The 16373-nt window shown below is 34.0% G+C and overlaps 1 protein-coding gene across 1 annotated transcript in view; it reads left to right on the top strand.

Annotated features, from left to right (window-relative positions):
• The first annotated feature begins 716 nt into the window (after positions 1-716).
• The window catches only part of LOC106126145 (Glucose transporter 1), a 51327-nt gene continuing 35670 nt past the window's right edge, over positions 717-16373 (top strand). The window contains exon 1 of the mRNA XM_013323625.1: positions 717-979. The gene's annotated coding sequence lies outside the window, so the exon portion shown is untranslated. The remainder of the gene's footprint in view (positions 980-16373) is intronic.

Below are 16373 nucleotides of genomic sequence, written 5' to 3' on the forward strand. Positions count from 1 at the left end.
AATCACATAAGAAAATATAAAAATTTAACATTTCATGAAATGTAATTTTTATCCCCAAGTTTGGCATGTTGTGATAATTTTTCTACGCCAACTTTTACTTTATATTTTTATATAAATACGTCAATATACGTAGATTAAGGCCATAAAAATATTATTCGCCTTTTATTTTAAAAAAAATTCAAGAATATCTTCTAATTAAAAAAAAATAGGAAAAATAAAAGAAAAATTATGTTTTAAATAAAAAAGATAATGGAATAAATAATAAAACATTTTTATTATTATTAAAAATTATACTGTTGCACTTATAAAACTTTTATCGAGTGTAGTTTAAAAGGGCGTCAAAGTAAAGTTTAGAGACCTGCCCCCTCCACGTGGGCCGGCATGCGGGTGAGCGGGCGAGCGGGAGTTGCGCAGAGAGTCGGTCCGCGCGTAGCGCTCTCGCTGTGCGCCGGCACCGAGCCGCGCGTGCTTCCCTTCTTTTTTATGATGACGTCGATTGCCAACGTCATCATATGAATAAAGGGTGGTTTATTTTCACGCGGGGACGGTCTTGGGCGAGCCGCAACGCACGCCTTACGATATTGATCGTGCGCATCCCAGTGCGCACGGCGCTCGGCTCTCCGACTACTGGGGCGTCCACATTCCCGCTGTAGTCATGCGCGAGTAACCTCCGCCATCGCATCGACCGAAATTAGAGCGGGATTAAACGCGCGAGTGTCGCGGTCGCGCTCGGCGGCCTCGACTGAAGTTTGTACACGCCCCGCCGCCGCCGCCACCGCCGCCGCCGCCGCCGCCGGGTCTAGCGCGTTCCTCCATGTGTGACCGGATCGCGTTCGTAAAATCGATCGGGGACGGTGGTCGCATGCCGGCGATGAACTCCAGCTAATAACAAGGTGGATGAAGAGGGTGGCATTGCGGCCCGTTCACATCCATCTGCTGGTTGGTGTGCACCGTCACCATACATAGACATTGCCACCAGGTAGGTGCGCTCCTCACCACATTATCATGTATCGCTCATCATTCACCAGAAATTCTTCGGAGACGTGGAACATGGTCGGCCCAAGTACATGCTCGGTATTGGACTACTGTAACCAATTACAGGAAATTAAGTCGCTTATATAATTCAATAAAAAGTCAATAAAACAAACATAATGACGAATACTACATTACAATTAGCGACATAATAATTTACTATGTATAATTATAACAAGTACCCCAATAAACCAAACTATATGTAACCAAAAATGCGAAAAAACTGGTACAGCACAAGAAGTGGTTTTAACGAACAAATCGTTTTAGCACCAACATAATTAAAAATAAAAAAAGCAATTGGGGGCATAAGAAAGGTAAATCTTGAGCCGAAGATGGTGTACACACCCATCATTGGCTTCAACTTAATGTTAAGTTGCTGTGCGTCTGTTGAAGCGTTTGATTTAATATTTTCAGCTGGCGATAAACTAAACGTTTTCACGCGAACGTATTTTCTTATATCACATGACTAATTTCATGTAACCTTTTTCATTTAGCGAATACCCTTAACTGCACTCGTCTTCGTTTCCTAAAACACGCACAAAGGCTACGAGAATGGTTACGAAATTTGGTCACCAATAGAAAATGGAGAAACTCAACCACTGCATAGCGAAATTGTTCATTCTTTCCAATTAATTACAACTATAATATATCTTACATTTTTGTATGTAATTAAACGTACTAAGTTAGCAATAAATAGAGCCTAAAATAAATCATATATTTAATATGATAAATATCAATTGTATAAAAATAATTGAGATAAAAATATATAACTTACTAATTATACCATAGAATTATCAAAGTTATAAAGAATAAGGAGATATAATCCATTTAAATCTTAAAACAAAACTACGATACGATCCTCACAAAATTCTACACTTCATAAAGTAATCAACTTTATTAACTATTATTCAGTAATACGAAATACAAATCAGCATTCAATCAAAAAGGACATGGAATTAACCAATTACCGTTTCTATAAACACAGCTGTCACATTTTGATGTTTTAGCGTCCCCGTAATAATTTTAATTCAAACGTAACACATGTTCAGTCAATAACCTATGATACAATAAGAATACAAGACTAAAAGAACAACAAAAAAAACAAAAATAAAATCTCTAAATACATAATCTCTATATAAAACATATCGTTATCCCTGTCTTTATCTTTAATAAAACAGAGATATCAATATGTTTTAAAAGGGGATCTTGGTCTCAGAAACCCACGATTAGTGTGGGTTTTCTCTATCGACGATGTAGTTGACGATATTATAATTCCACACATGTTTTCATACATGTTTTAAATATAAATTATTGATTATCAATCAGGGATTTAAATGATAATTAAACCATTGAAATTGTTGTCATCTGTATAATACATGATAGAAGCTAAATCGGGCGAGCCTGGTAATGCCAAAGACGTCATGTCGAAAATGTAAATAATCAAAATAATATTAAAATGAATGAAAGTATAAAAGATCAGTGCCCTAACCCTAAACATATACCTTTTACGACAAACTCAGAAAACCCTACTAAAATTTCGTTAAACTCTGTCAAGTTATTTAGGAACAAACAATGAGTTTTTCGTAATGGAAATGATATTATAAGAGACTAGAAGTTAAAGTAGTTGCGGTAAAACAATCTCCAAGTTAGATTCATGTTGATATTCGATAAGCAGTGCAAGTTGCAACCAGCTTAAGCCGTTCTTCGAAGTTCCATCCCGTGGCAGTAATACTTATATAAACTTCGAATTAATTTGCACGCTTCATTTTGTCTGCATCTAAGCTATTTTAATTTAATAAAAATCCGTATAAATTTTCAAGCTAGAAACAGTGACAACTAGAAATTAGTCGTTTAAATTGTTTATATGGACGATCGGGCTTTACAATAAAATCGATATTTAGGCGTTACGATACGAACGTGTATGTAACATCGGTGGGTGGGATGGACGTAGCAAGTTCAACAGCAAAACAACGTACTAAGGTCGTGACCTAGATTTCAGCAATCGTTATGGTGTAGCAGTTTAAAATATTTTTAGCAATGGTTATCGTTTAATATGGGGAAATACGAGTACTTACGCATACAAGTCTTTATCCCCATTCTTGTTCATGTCTCTTGGTGGACACGGAATGACTTAAACCCTCTGGAATCACCATCAACGCCCTAAAATTAAACACCGGGACGCACAATATTTACGCAGTGCTGTCTGCATTGAGTCTTTCTGGGTTCCAAACGAGTCAAAAAATTTATAAATTTAACCATCTTGGTATTTAAATATGTATTTAACAATAATATATTAAAGAAGACACCGAAACTACTTAGAATCCTAGTATTTACCGATAAAACCAAAAATTTACCAACTAATTCTGGTACGAAATCTCAATTATTAGACTTCTACAAGGAGAAAATTACCACTGTAATCATAATATTTTAGATCCACGGACATTTTTTTATATCAGAAGGTGGCAAACGAGCGAGCGGCCACCTGAAATCACTGAAATAGCGAAGTGACCGTTGCCCATAGACATACGCAAGTGCATATGCGTTGCCTACCTTTAAATCGACGGAGGAAAGGATACACAGAAAGAAAAAAATTCCATGCATCCTCTCATCCGGAAAGTCCACTTCCCATCCTTTCCTTATAAGAAAAAGGGTTGGAAGGGAAAGAGGACTAAATTAAGCCTCCGGGACGCACACTCATCAGACGAAAAGCGGAATTGCTTCCACTTGACGCCTGTCTTCTGTGTGGTCGTGGTATTTCACCGGGCGAGCCGGACCAATTCGTGCGAAGATGTTAAAGCGGGCTCTACCACTGTTAAACTTTCTCTTGAAAATATTAATTTTATAATTTTTTTACAAATAAATAAATTATATTATATTCATTGATAATCGCGGAACACTTTGTGTTTAAACGATAGCTGAGGACTTCTACCTCCATAATGCTTTGAATCCGACCGTTAAGAATCATCCTGTATATGTATTATAAAACGTAGCTTTGTACCCCTTCTTGAGAAAACGACATGAACGGATTGGACTTGAAAAGCACAAAGAATTCTCGGTGTCAAGATATCCATCACACAATTACATGAAAAAATGGCGAAACGTCATTTTTTTTTGAGTTTTTAAGTTGTCCGTCTTCTTTGGCGTCAAAATCAGTACTGCCCAATGAATAATTAATGCAAGGACAGTCATTCAAATATTCGTTATTATCTATACAGCACATTTAATTAAAATTATTTGTAATTAGCGTTTGCACGAGACTTCATGCGCAACAAATTAAAACAAAATCTAATACTTAGGACAACAATTAATGAATATAGCCTATGATACCCAGTAGCTTCCCAACAGTGAAAGAATTTTTCAAATCGGTTTAGTAGTTCCAGAGACTATTCAATACAAACAAACAATCAAATCTTACTTCTTTATAATATTAGTATAGATATGTGTACAAATCCCACTTACATTATAGTTAGTTAACTAAATTAATGTACTAGATGTATTGCTTTGTTTTATAATTAACTTGTATTGGAATTTAGCAAGACGATTAAATTTCAATTCAATAAACAGATTGAGTGCATTAATCGTTTGATTTGGCTCTGCGCTAATGTAATATAATTACTAATCCGATTGACAATTATCCGTTCCGTTGCATTGTGTCGTGCCATCTCATCAATCAGCGGACTGATTAACGATTACGGCTATTCAGCAATTATATAATCCGCGGAGAGATCGCTTAAGGCAATTAAATCTTTGTACATAAATATAAAATATGCATACGTAATAAAACAAACGGTTTATGGTTAGTTTTTACACCAAAACATTTTTTATTTCTTCTATCCTATAATATAAATTAACTTATAATTTGTTGTTTTAAAGTATTAAATCCGCAACAGAATTACTTTTTGCTCGAATTGCCCATGATCAAACAGAAGACAGGCGGCCAATAAATGTTCTTCCGCGTTTCGTCTGTTGAGGGTTCATGCTGGAGGCCAAATTTTAGTCCTCTTTCCCTTACCACCCAACTTGTATAAAGAAAGGATTAGGAAGGGGAAGTGGATTTTTAGGGGTAGAGGAAAGGTAAATGTCCTTTTACTATACGTCCAATTCTCTCTCCTTTTAAGCAAGGTAAAGCAGTTAAACTGAAATTGATTGAAAATGTAAAAATAAGACAATCCATAATTTCCCTACCTTTATAATTTATTTGAGATTATGGGTTTTCTGAAAATTTATTTTTCACGTGGTGGAGGTCGCGTGTGCTGACAAGTGAAAAAAATGAATTTTTCAACTTTTTCAACTGTCACACATCTCTCAAAAAAGGTGGCTCTTAGAAAAAATTACGTAAAGGTTTTTTATAAGTATTCTTATGATCTATAACTCAACCTAAGATAATTTTCGGAGAGAAGAAAAAAAAATAATTTCGCTGAAAAGTCGAAAAACCTTTCACCTTGTTTTTTTCCAAATGCAGGATCAATGAGGACTTTTTATAATAGTATTCAAGTATAATGGTGATCCATACATTCCAAATTTCTGTTGATCGGACCACAACTTGTATTGATATTATTTTGATTATTGTAATTATCCTATTGCGTTTGCCTTTGTGACACATGTCGGCTTCAGCATGTGGTATAGTTTACAGATCTATACTTGGCCACAATCAAATTAGGCCACATAATGAATAATTACGGAATAACAAATCGATAATATCGCCGATATGATTTTCATTTCCACAACTGATACATCTAAACGTATATATCATATATACATATACGTATATACTTATTATATAAAACTGTGTTAATATAAAAGTCTAAAAAAAGAACATGAATATGAAGTACCTAAATATTTAAAACAACGTATTACTTAATTAATTGTTTAAGTTACATATATAATGTTGATATTTAACTTAGACACCTTTTATGGTTATTTTTATTCCTAGAAATAATGGCCAATGTTACCTAAAATAAATTTCCTTTAAAAATATGCAATAAATATATGTAAAGCATAGACTACAGTCAAAATTAGATTTTTATAAATTAATGTATTAACGATTCTTTAAAAAAGGTCAAACGTTTTGATTTTTTAACTCAGATTGCCTCTGTATTTTACTATTGTATAAAAATACTAGCAATCAACAGTTTGCCATGTCTGTTTGAAATGAAACTAAAAACATCACAATGCATACAAATTTGTGGTTGCGTTCAAAGTTGCAGGGAGGAGTGACAGAATGTTGCAATAGCTCCCGTCTTTGTTAAAATTTAACGAATTCACAAAACAGTGTTACGTTCGTTTGTCCAAAATAGAATATGGAGAGAGTTGGTCTATTGTTTGCCGAATTAAATGTGAAAAAAATTCTATCTGCCCCACAGTAAAGCTTTCAAATACGTAACAATATTTTGTTCCTGTTTTTGTGTTATACAAACAATAGATCATTTTTGGTGATTATCTTTTCGTTATCATTTGTACAAATTCTCTTTAATTAATTTAATTTGGACTAATTAATTTTTAATTAGACCAAAATCGATAAATTTGATTTGTCAAAGATAATCTAGGCATAAAGACATGTTTTATACAAAGATTTTGGGCTCAGAAAGCAAATATAAGAAAAAAAAGCGTTAGTCGTAGGAGTTAAGCGCTTGACTGCAGGATATGGTTCGAATTCAAAGATGTGTGAACGCAATCAAACGCATTGAGCCAGCATGGTGGAAAAGTCCTAAAATTTCTCCAAGGCTGATATAGAGGAATCTTTATCAAATTTTGCGTATTATCGTTAAATTATTTCGGCTTTTATCTTGTATGCAGGCAAATGGCCGTTAAAACGACTTACCAATGCATTATTCAGTCAGAGCTTTGTAATAATAAGAGTAGGCTGATAGTGTATTGCTTGGCCGATATTAACGAGCAGCGGCCGTGGGCGCTGGCAATATTGCCCTCGTAACACTATTGTTGCACTAAGAAATTGGTTGTTTAGCATTGTTTTGCATGCATTGACTGGCCTACATAAGTAAACATTTGGGTCAAATTAATCTTGCTGCATTATTAAAACTACTTAATATCAACTTTGTTTACTATGTTTTCGATTGTTGCAGAGGAATTTTGCACAAACTGGACAGGTTGTAATGATATTAGTGTATTTTAGTCTATATTAAAATATGATAGTTCAAAATTATTACTATAAAGCTTAACTAATGTTTATTTTAGGTCGGTTAAAGAAGTTAAACATGTAGTTTGCAAAATGTTCGCAATTTCAGCAAAAGATTATGCGCGTACACGACAGCTATTTGTATTAACTTTGTAAAGCAAACGAACAAACACAGTCGGGGCGGGCTAGCCGCATTGCAACTTTACATATACGTCGAACATTAACTAAACAAACCTGCATATGTTTTACTCGTGTATTTTGATATTTGATGAGATACAATAGAAACTATATATTAATTTCACCTAGCAACGTTGTAGTAACCTGCCCAGGCACCACTTATTCTGTTTTTCTGTACCTCCTATACATCTCCTAATTATTAAATTGACTGCTACTATAGTAGTGGATATACTCAATTATAAAGTTCATATTGACATACTTATTGTAATTCATTAGCCTTCAGTTTCAAAAGTTTTCTACTATATGCAGAACAAACAATTCATCATTTCTATTCTTTTTACGAGGTATACATTTTTAATATAAACGTAAGCTAGAGCTAGTTACTAATCATAGTATTTTGTATTAAATACAATAGCATGATAAATTAAAATATCATTTTTTATGTTACTCCATGAAAAACTTCAATGGTATCGTGATGATTGTGAAAGGATCTGCGGCGCACGTAGCCGGACCGGGTGCGAAGGGGGACGGGGGATGAATGCGTCAGGGGCGGCCCCTCCCATCGTGACGTAGTTTGTGGAACCGCAGAGCGCATCCCCTGCATTGCCTGTCTCGTATTTTACGTAGTAGCCGGAGCTTACATGAGCCACCTCTATCTATACGTGATAAAGGCTATTATTCGAACGTTCGGTAACGTACGAGACGTCACATTTACATGATAAATACGCTCTGAATTTTCGTGGCTTATTGTAGCGACGTTGAACGCATTCAAGTGTTCATTATCGAAGGTAATTAGGTCGCATAAATTATATCAACCATCGGATTACCATAATGTATTAGATTCTAATTACTTGATACTCGATAAAGAGTTCAATATTATCCTGTTAGTAATAATTTTAACATTGTGTTTTCTGATAGAAAATTATTTATCTTGTGTTAGTAATACTTTGATTTTAAATTATACTGTACTCATCTTACCAATATTATTAGGATGCTACTAATTATTAAGTTTTTTTAATACCACGTGGACGGAGTCGCGTGCTACAGCTAGTAATGCAATATAGACATCCGCAAGGGTGGTGTTGTGTTTCACGTTTCTAAAAACTTCTGCTTATGCGTATAAGTGAAATTAATAAGACAACCTTATTCTTAAGTTATTTGGCAAAATCCATACATTTTGGGTAAAATGTCAATTCAATGAAATCGGTACTATCATGAGAAAAAGAATTTTACTTATTAAATAAATTTATTTCTTTAAAAAGGAAAAATGTTTAAAAGGTAAGCCATAATATAAAAGTAATTCTACAATATGATTAACTTAAGTACGATAACTCACAGCTCAGTTTACATATAAAGTTAATTTTATGAATAATAACTGTTGTCCATGCGATTGTACCAAACTGTAAAGTATGTTAGAATTTTCACAAGGGGAATACTTGGGCATTTCTACACCTAGGGGTTATATTTCAAGGGGAATAGATGGAATTACCCGGTTGATATAGTGCTAGAAAAAAGTTTCATTAAACATCAATAATATTTTTAGGCAAGTTAATTCGAACGAATGCTTTTTGCAGCTGTTAGAAGTTTTATATGTCATTACAGCATTGCATCGAAGTGGTATTTCACATGCATGTGTATGGACGTTTAATAAAATACTCATCTAAGTGACTTAAAAAATCTAGACATTTGGCACATAGTTTTATTTCCTGCCCTGGAGCTGCATCTTTAAAATATTCAACTTCTAAGTGGACTCAAACTGACCTAGAATTCCGCACACAATGTAGAAATTCGTAGAACCGCACAGATAAGACAACATTTATTATTTTTAGTATGTATAACAATATGTCTTTTTTTCTCTAGACTGTTTAAGTGCTTACATACCATTGCGACATTTGAAAATTTACATTTCGAAAAGTTGTCAAGGGTTAGAGGAGTACAGTCTGCCTGAATAATGGTAACATTAAAATTATTATAACAGCCATTCCAATCTTCATTTAAATGTAACCAAGATGTGGCTTAATTAGAATAAACAATTACCGTGGTACTAGCGCAGTGGTAACCTTTGAAAACACAATAAATAAGCGTAAATAGCCTTTTACATTGATCACAATTAGGGGTGTATTAATTTTTTCATTATAATATTATACATATGTTAATAAAAAAAGAGACAAAGTTAAAAATCGGTGTCAGAAACTATATTTGGCGATAGTTTACGAGAAAAGTTGAAGCTCGTACTAAACGATGCAACCCCGTGCAAATGTTTGCGGCCGGTCGATGCCTGCGGATGAACATGCTAAATGAAATGTGTTAATGAATATGCAACGCGAGTAAATTTATACGCGACATTGTTTTCCCGCTCCTAACACAAGATAAATATAGGTGTGCTGTGGAAACTACAATGTGTGTCGTATCGACGACCTTTTCGTAATTTTTTAGCAATTATAAATCGGAAAAAGCTTGAAAAACTTCACATGTATCCTCAATTATATTTTTAATCACTACTTCCATTGTCAATTTATGTTATTAACTTCATTTTACTACTTTTAGACGTTAAAGTCTGTCGTTTCCATGTAATGTTCAGTTGTTCAAAAGTAGATATTAAAAGAAAAGTTAAGTAGTAAAATAATAAAATCTTCTAGTAGATCTATAAGGAACATCAAAACCTGTTGTACTCCATAGCGCATTCTGGCCGGATTCCGTTCTCAGCTGAGTTATGCATTTTCTTTATTCTTTAAATACAGTTAAATACAGTTGAATTTAAATATAATTTTAAATTAAAATGTAGATTTCCTTTCGCTTTGTTTTCTAAAGTCAAAACCTCTGTATAAATCATATCACAGATAAAAATATTTTGACCAAAGCGGGATTTTGGTCTTAGAAACCCACGGTTAGTATGTGTACAATATTTTTTGTTTAGAAGTGGTGAGTTCTGTACGGTTGCAATCTAAAATGTAAGTTTTCAACACAATCCAGCTTGGTGTTGAGTGAAAATGTAGTCTTTGAAAATAATTGAAAAGTCGTCTGACGAGTGAGGTGCCGCGGATCGTATACTTTCCATTCCAGACACTTTTTCTTACCGTTTCCCTCTTCTTGTTTCTTACACAAAGGCTGGCAACAAATTTGGATATCTTTATTGTTACACATATTGTTGAGTGAAATGGTAGGGCCACGTGGTGACATTGAGGTTAGTACAGTTCGCTGGTTTGGCATACCACCAACTTTTTGTTACAACTACGTTGGACGTTAACATCTTTTAACATCAGTGTCTAGAAGATTTCTTGTCAATATGTATATAATATTAAATTATAAATTGCAACAATTTCAATGATACAATAAGTATCACTGACGCAGGGACATTAACGAATAAAGAGCGTAGAAAGAGAACAAAAAATATGTAAACCGTAGAAATATCAAGAGTTTTTTAAATTAAATTATTCAAACTTTCGTGAGACATTATACTAAACTGATATATAAACACGGCTTAGACACTCACTTATATTCGTCCGGTGGCGGCACCGACTAGTCGCTCAGAGCGACGGGCCGCGTCCGCGAAATAATACCAGTACCACTGATAAAGGGCCCCAATGGGCTCGAAACTAGTCGGTGCCGCCACCGGACGAATATACGTGAGTGTTTAGCCGTGGTTATATATCAGTTTACTTTTTTTTTAAATTAAAATATCAATCCAAGATATTTACCGGATTGTAAGTTGTTATCATAGAAGAATATGTAAGTGGTTAAAACTGTCGATTATTATCTGATATGGATAGTTCTCTATTTTATTTGAGAGCGATAGTTAAGATCTATTTGTTTTTTTTAGGTTAAGCACCAAATTTTGTATGCGTAAAAATATGAAAAACCCATCATGTAACTAATTACTTGTTGGTCACTTTTGGTTTAGGAGACCTGATAATGTAAGACACCTAGAATGTTGACCTTCCATCGTTTCCGGGAATGGGCGGATAACAGGCGTGGCTACTACTGCGAGGCGCGGGGGGAGGTGAGGTGTGCAGGCGCGGTGCGGCGGCGCGGCGGCGATATTCACAGGGTTGAATTGTTAACGGAAGCGAGATATTTCTAGTGCACATTAGGGCTTCTTTTACTATTATCGGAACTACTCTAACTGGAATATCTTTCTGTCATTAATAGCAGCCTTAGCTAAATTCGTAATGTCCCTGATTGAAAGCTCTGGTGCAAGTTTGAAGCAAAATAAAATCATATGATACGTTTCTAGTAATCCCCGACGCAATTTCTTGATTGGAAGTGAGTGAAATCAAGATACTTAAAATACTAGAAGGTGTAAAAACAAAAGCAGACATTACACCTAAACATATATGTTTGTTAATTAATTGAACATACAAGTAGGGCGGAAAATCAACAATTAGTGTCAGTAATAAAAAATGCAATGCAATAAAAATGCATTTGATAGTGCTACGTCATGTAACTCTGTCCGCCGTCCGTGAACTGAAAACAGCGGCTGTCAAATGAATGCAATATTTGTTTTATTCATCAAAGCTCAGTCGGAATAGCTAACAACGTCAGGAATCAAATGAATTATTAACTTCACGATCGCAGCTTATTGCACATTCCATCTGCTTGTTAAATGTAAAATGAAACTTGTGTTTTTTTAATACTAACTAAAATGTACTAATGATATTTCAAGGAATAAGAACTCACACACACACAAACAGTATTTGTATGTTTAATTTTGGGTATTAATAATTTTCTTTTTAAAATGTTCGACACAGAAATGTTTTAAGGCACGTTAATTTTATAACTCTACTAGATGGCGGTCTTCATATGTGTGGAAGTAAAGAAACCCGAGAACGGCAGTAATTAATTTGCTTTTATGGGTTATTAAATTTTGAAGCAATACTACTGCAGAAAGTCAATCCACGAAAAGTTTTCCTCCCTATTTTGAACCTTTAATAGATGATGATAGATGATTTATTTATTCTTTCTTGCTTAAGTGCTGGTCTACATGTTAATAGAAATCTCTAGACCCAGATGCTGTTTTAACAAAGTAATCAAATATGCTATACAGATTTTGTATGTAAATTCCTATCTATAACCGTATATATTCCAATCTATTTCATATAGGAACCACGTGTGAGTATTGACGTTAATTGCAACATTGTAGTTAGATAGGTACGATACGTAATTCATTGTTTAGTCTGATTTGATTGTAGCTGCTCACAACATGCAATTTCGATTAATGTTGTTGACATAACACGAGCATACAAGCAAACCTCTTCATGTTAGTATTGAATAACTTATCAAACTAATTGACTATTAATTGAAATATTAGTTTAAATGTTCATTTTGTAGTGGCTGTCGCCCGCGACTTTGTCTTGTAGCCTATGTGTTCTTTCGGACTATGTTCTATACGTATGTCAAATTTAATCGAGATCCGTTCAGCCGTTCTAGAGATATCTTCAAACACCCATCCATCCAACCACATCCATCTAAACATTCGCATTTATAATATTAGTAAGTTAAATAAAAAGCAGCTCTTCGAGGCATAAATTCGAAAAAAAAAGAATAAATAGTATCCTATGTCCGTCTCCTGGCTGTTAACTACCTCCTCACCAATTTTCAGCCATATTGGTAAAGCCATTCTTGAGTTATAAGTCGTGTAACTAACGAGACTTTCTTTTATATATATATACATAGATATAGATTTCAGTGACATCCATGCTGCCATTCTGGTGATAACATCAAACATCCATCCATCCAAACATTCGCATTTATACATATAATGTTAGTAAGATTTATAATGCAGTGACTTTAGTGTTATTACAGTTCTAGGTGACCTAAGATTAAACTTTTAAGATAAATACCTCTCGTCTTATTACTTGAATAAACGAATAAGAAAAACGAAAGCGCTTTTCGTTGTTCCTTTCATACCACGACAATGATATAATCTAAAGAAAAAGTTACAATGTTGACGGAGAGACACAAGCACGCAAATTATAGTTTTTGAATGTTTAAACAAAAGGTTTATAATTTTTTAAATTGAAGATAAGTAAGTTTACTCAGTACTCTACTCGTATGACTGGACAAATGACGCTGAAAAAATAAAACAAAGCCATTTAATAAATATTATCGCCTAATATCTAATAATATTGTTACCGAGCGGTTGGAAGCCTAACCCGAGTTATTGGCGACAAGGTCTTAGTCAATTATGCAGATCTAATGTGGGGTGGTTGATGGAAATATGACAGGCTCAGACTCAGACCTGAGTCTGTGCCTGTCATATTTCCATCAACTTCAATCAACTAGTTGTAAGATGAAAAAAGCAGTAATTAAATGTGAATTAATTGCTTTAGACTTTTATCAAACGAAACGATTTACTAAAACATATTTACTTCGCTTCTAACTGTACATGTCGACCAATTAAAATAATAAAATCATAACAAGCTTTGTCATAAATTTGTTTATATTTCGAATTCACTTCAATAATTCTATGTTATTACGATTTAATATTAAAGTAGAATAAACAAGCACTAGGTAAAATTGATGTTAAATGGTATGTGAAATATTAATAAACTTACTAGCGCTATATAGTTCGTTGAACAATATTAATTGATATTTCCTCGTAACATGTTTGTAATTTTCCAAGTAACAGCAGATAATGGTAAACGTATAAGCTGATGTCCATTCATTTATGTCCATATTTTCAGTTCAATTAATATAATTAAAAGGTAGTTACAATTTAATTATTAAATTAAATGATCAAAATTATATCAAAATATCGTGGTTTTAAAGTGTTGAGAGTAATTGTTACATGATATGGTTGGGTAGCCGCAAAATTAGTGCATTACCGTCACTGTAAAGGAACGAGCCGACGAGGCTCGCCGCAAAATTTGTGAAAATAAATTTATTGCGGCGGCAATGCAAGCGCTGATGTCCGGTTTCTGAAGTTTTTATCCATTCGATAGTGTTTGTGGTTCGACAACTTTGTGCATGCAAAATTCGTTTCGACTAATTTTTGCCGTTAAATTGTAAAAATTAGTTATATGTGTAATATTATGTATATGCATATTTTTATACAAGAATCTTGCGGCAGTTGGAAAAAGTGAGAACTAACAATGCCATCTCGAGGGAGTGGCAGCTGAGAAGGAGAATGTTGCCATTTTCATATTATAGAAATTCCAAAAAAATAAACATATGATGACATGAACTTTTATTTGCTAATATTAGGTCCATGGTTCCAAGAACCACGACGCACGAGAACAGAGAGAAAAGAAATTTAAATTAAACCTTGTGTTTATCCTAAATTATCTATTTATTAGGATGTATCAATTTAAATAGTAAGCAAGTACTGCGAGTAGGTCATAACTTGAAAGTAGGGGGTAGATTCATCCGTAGGGATAAGAGCAGGTTGATGATGACGTCATAACTTAAAAATCAATTGCTTAGAGTTGAAAAAGATTGGATTAATACTCTAAAACACTACGAAAGTCAATCTTTCAGATAACACTATTGAAACACTAAATGAAAAAATAAATGGAGACTTCAGAAACCGGGTATCAGTGCAAGTTGCAAAACGTCCTCTATTGAAGAGCACAACTGAACGAGCGAACGTCGACGACGAAACAGGAAAAGGTACACGGGTATATGTTTACGAATACATCGTATGATATTGACATGCAACTAACGAAATGGTACTTGTAACTTTCTCATATTTTTTTGCGGTTCGAGTTGAATTTTTCTTTTCAACAATGTTCGTATCGTTTCATCGACAATCGTGTGGATAATAAGTACCTATTGTACAATAAAAATAGTACGTTATCTTTTTTATTATTTCGGTACACAATGAGCAGACAATGGGATCGAGAAAACAGGAACATAATTGGGCCGGTCCAATTAGTGAATTATAGAATATCATAATTATTATCGTATTTATTTCTCCGTTTCATCTGAATATTATGTTTCTAGATGCCCCATCCCCTTCTCTCTGTTTTACTCAAATATACATAAAGATTTACAACTCGATAGATTCTTTCTTGATGTTGACTAGAGGCAATCTCTCCTGTCATGGAAAATAAGTCATCTCTTAAAACCACTAATTACTTAGTTACATTTTAATTACGACTATCAGTTGCCCGCGACTTCGTCTGCGCGGTATTAAAAATGTAATAAAGCCTATTTCGCCTGGGGATAGTGAAGCTTCTCAACAGCGAAAAGCCTTCAAATCGCTTCAGCAGTTTCGAAGTGCAATGCAAACAAACAACGAAATCTTTTCTTTTTATAATATTAGTATAGATCATAGTCTACGACAAACCAATTTGCTACCACTTACGTACCTACTTACTAGTTTTACTCGGTATTTTATAGTAGGTACATAAAATAAATTTCAAAATGTTCTCCACGTTTCTCAAGATCGTCGTCTGTAATTTAATACTGAGCTTATTACGCTCCTACGTAACCTTTTATTACTCCTATTACTTAACTTCAAGCCGTCGCGTCCTCGCAACATGATCGCATCTAAAAGCTCTATGATTGCTATTCTCTATCTATAGCACTAATAAAGCAACCTTTGAAACTTTATAAGGTTTTTTTCTTTTTTTTTTTGAAGTCTTGTTGTAAAATGATCGCAAAGAAAAGTCTTTGCGCTCATTTTACACCTCGGACTCTTCATACAACAAGAAAACCTTTGTGTAAAACAGACTATCAAATTGCCAATTAGTTATTGAATCAGCATGAAATATCCGTTCATTATTCTTCATCCTTAATATACAAGTATCTCTATTTTTGTTTATTTAAAGTAGTTTACCTTTACCCGTGTACATTCTCATGTATTATTCTGAATTGTTTGTCTTCAATTTACACAAATTTACACAAACAGTCTGGAACATAACTATTCCTTCATTTAATGAAGGTCTTTACGCTTGTTTACTCACGTCTCGTATTTATATTTTAACTAGTTTAATCTCTGACTTTGTCTGCGAGATATAAAATGAAATCTAACTATAAGTATAGCCTGTGTTACTTAGTGATAACGCAGCATTATAATGGCACAAGA

The sequence above is a fragment of the Papilio xuthus genome, unplaced genomic scaffold (genome assembly GCF_000836235.2).
Source record: "Papilio xuthus unplaced genomic scaffold, Pxut_1.1 DF825017.1, whole genome shotgun sequence".
In the NCBI taxonomy this organism is placed as follows: Eukaryota; Metazoa; Arthropoda; class Insecta; order Lepidoptera; family Papilionidae; genus Papilio; species Papilio xuthus.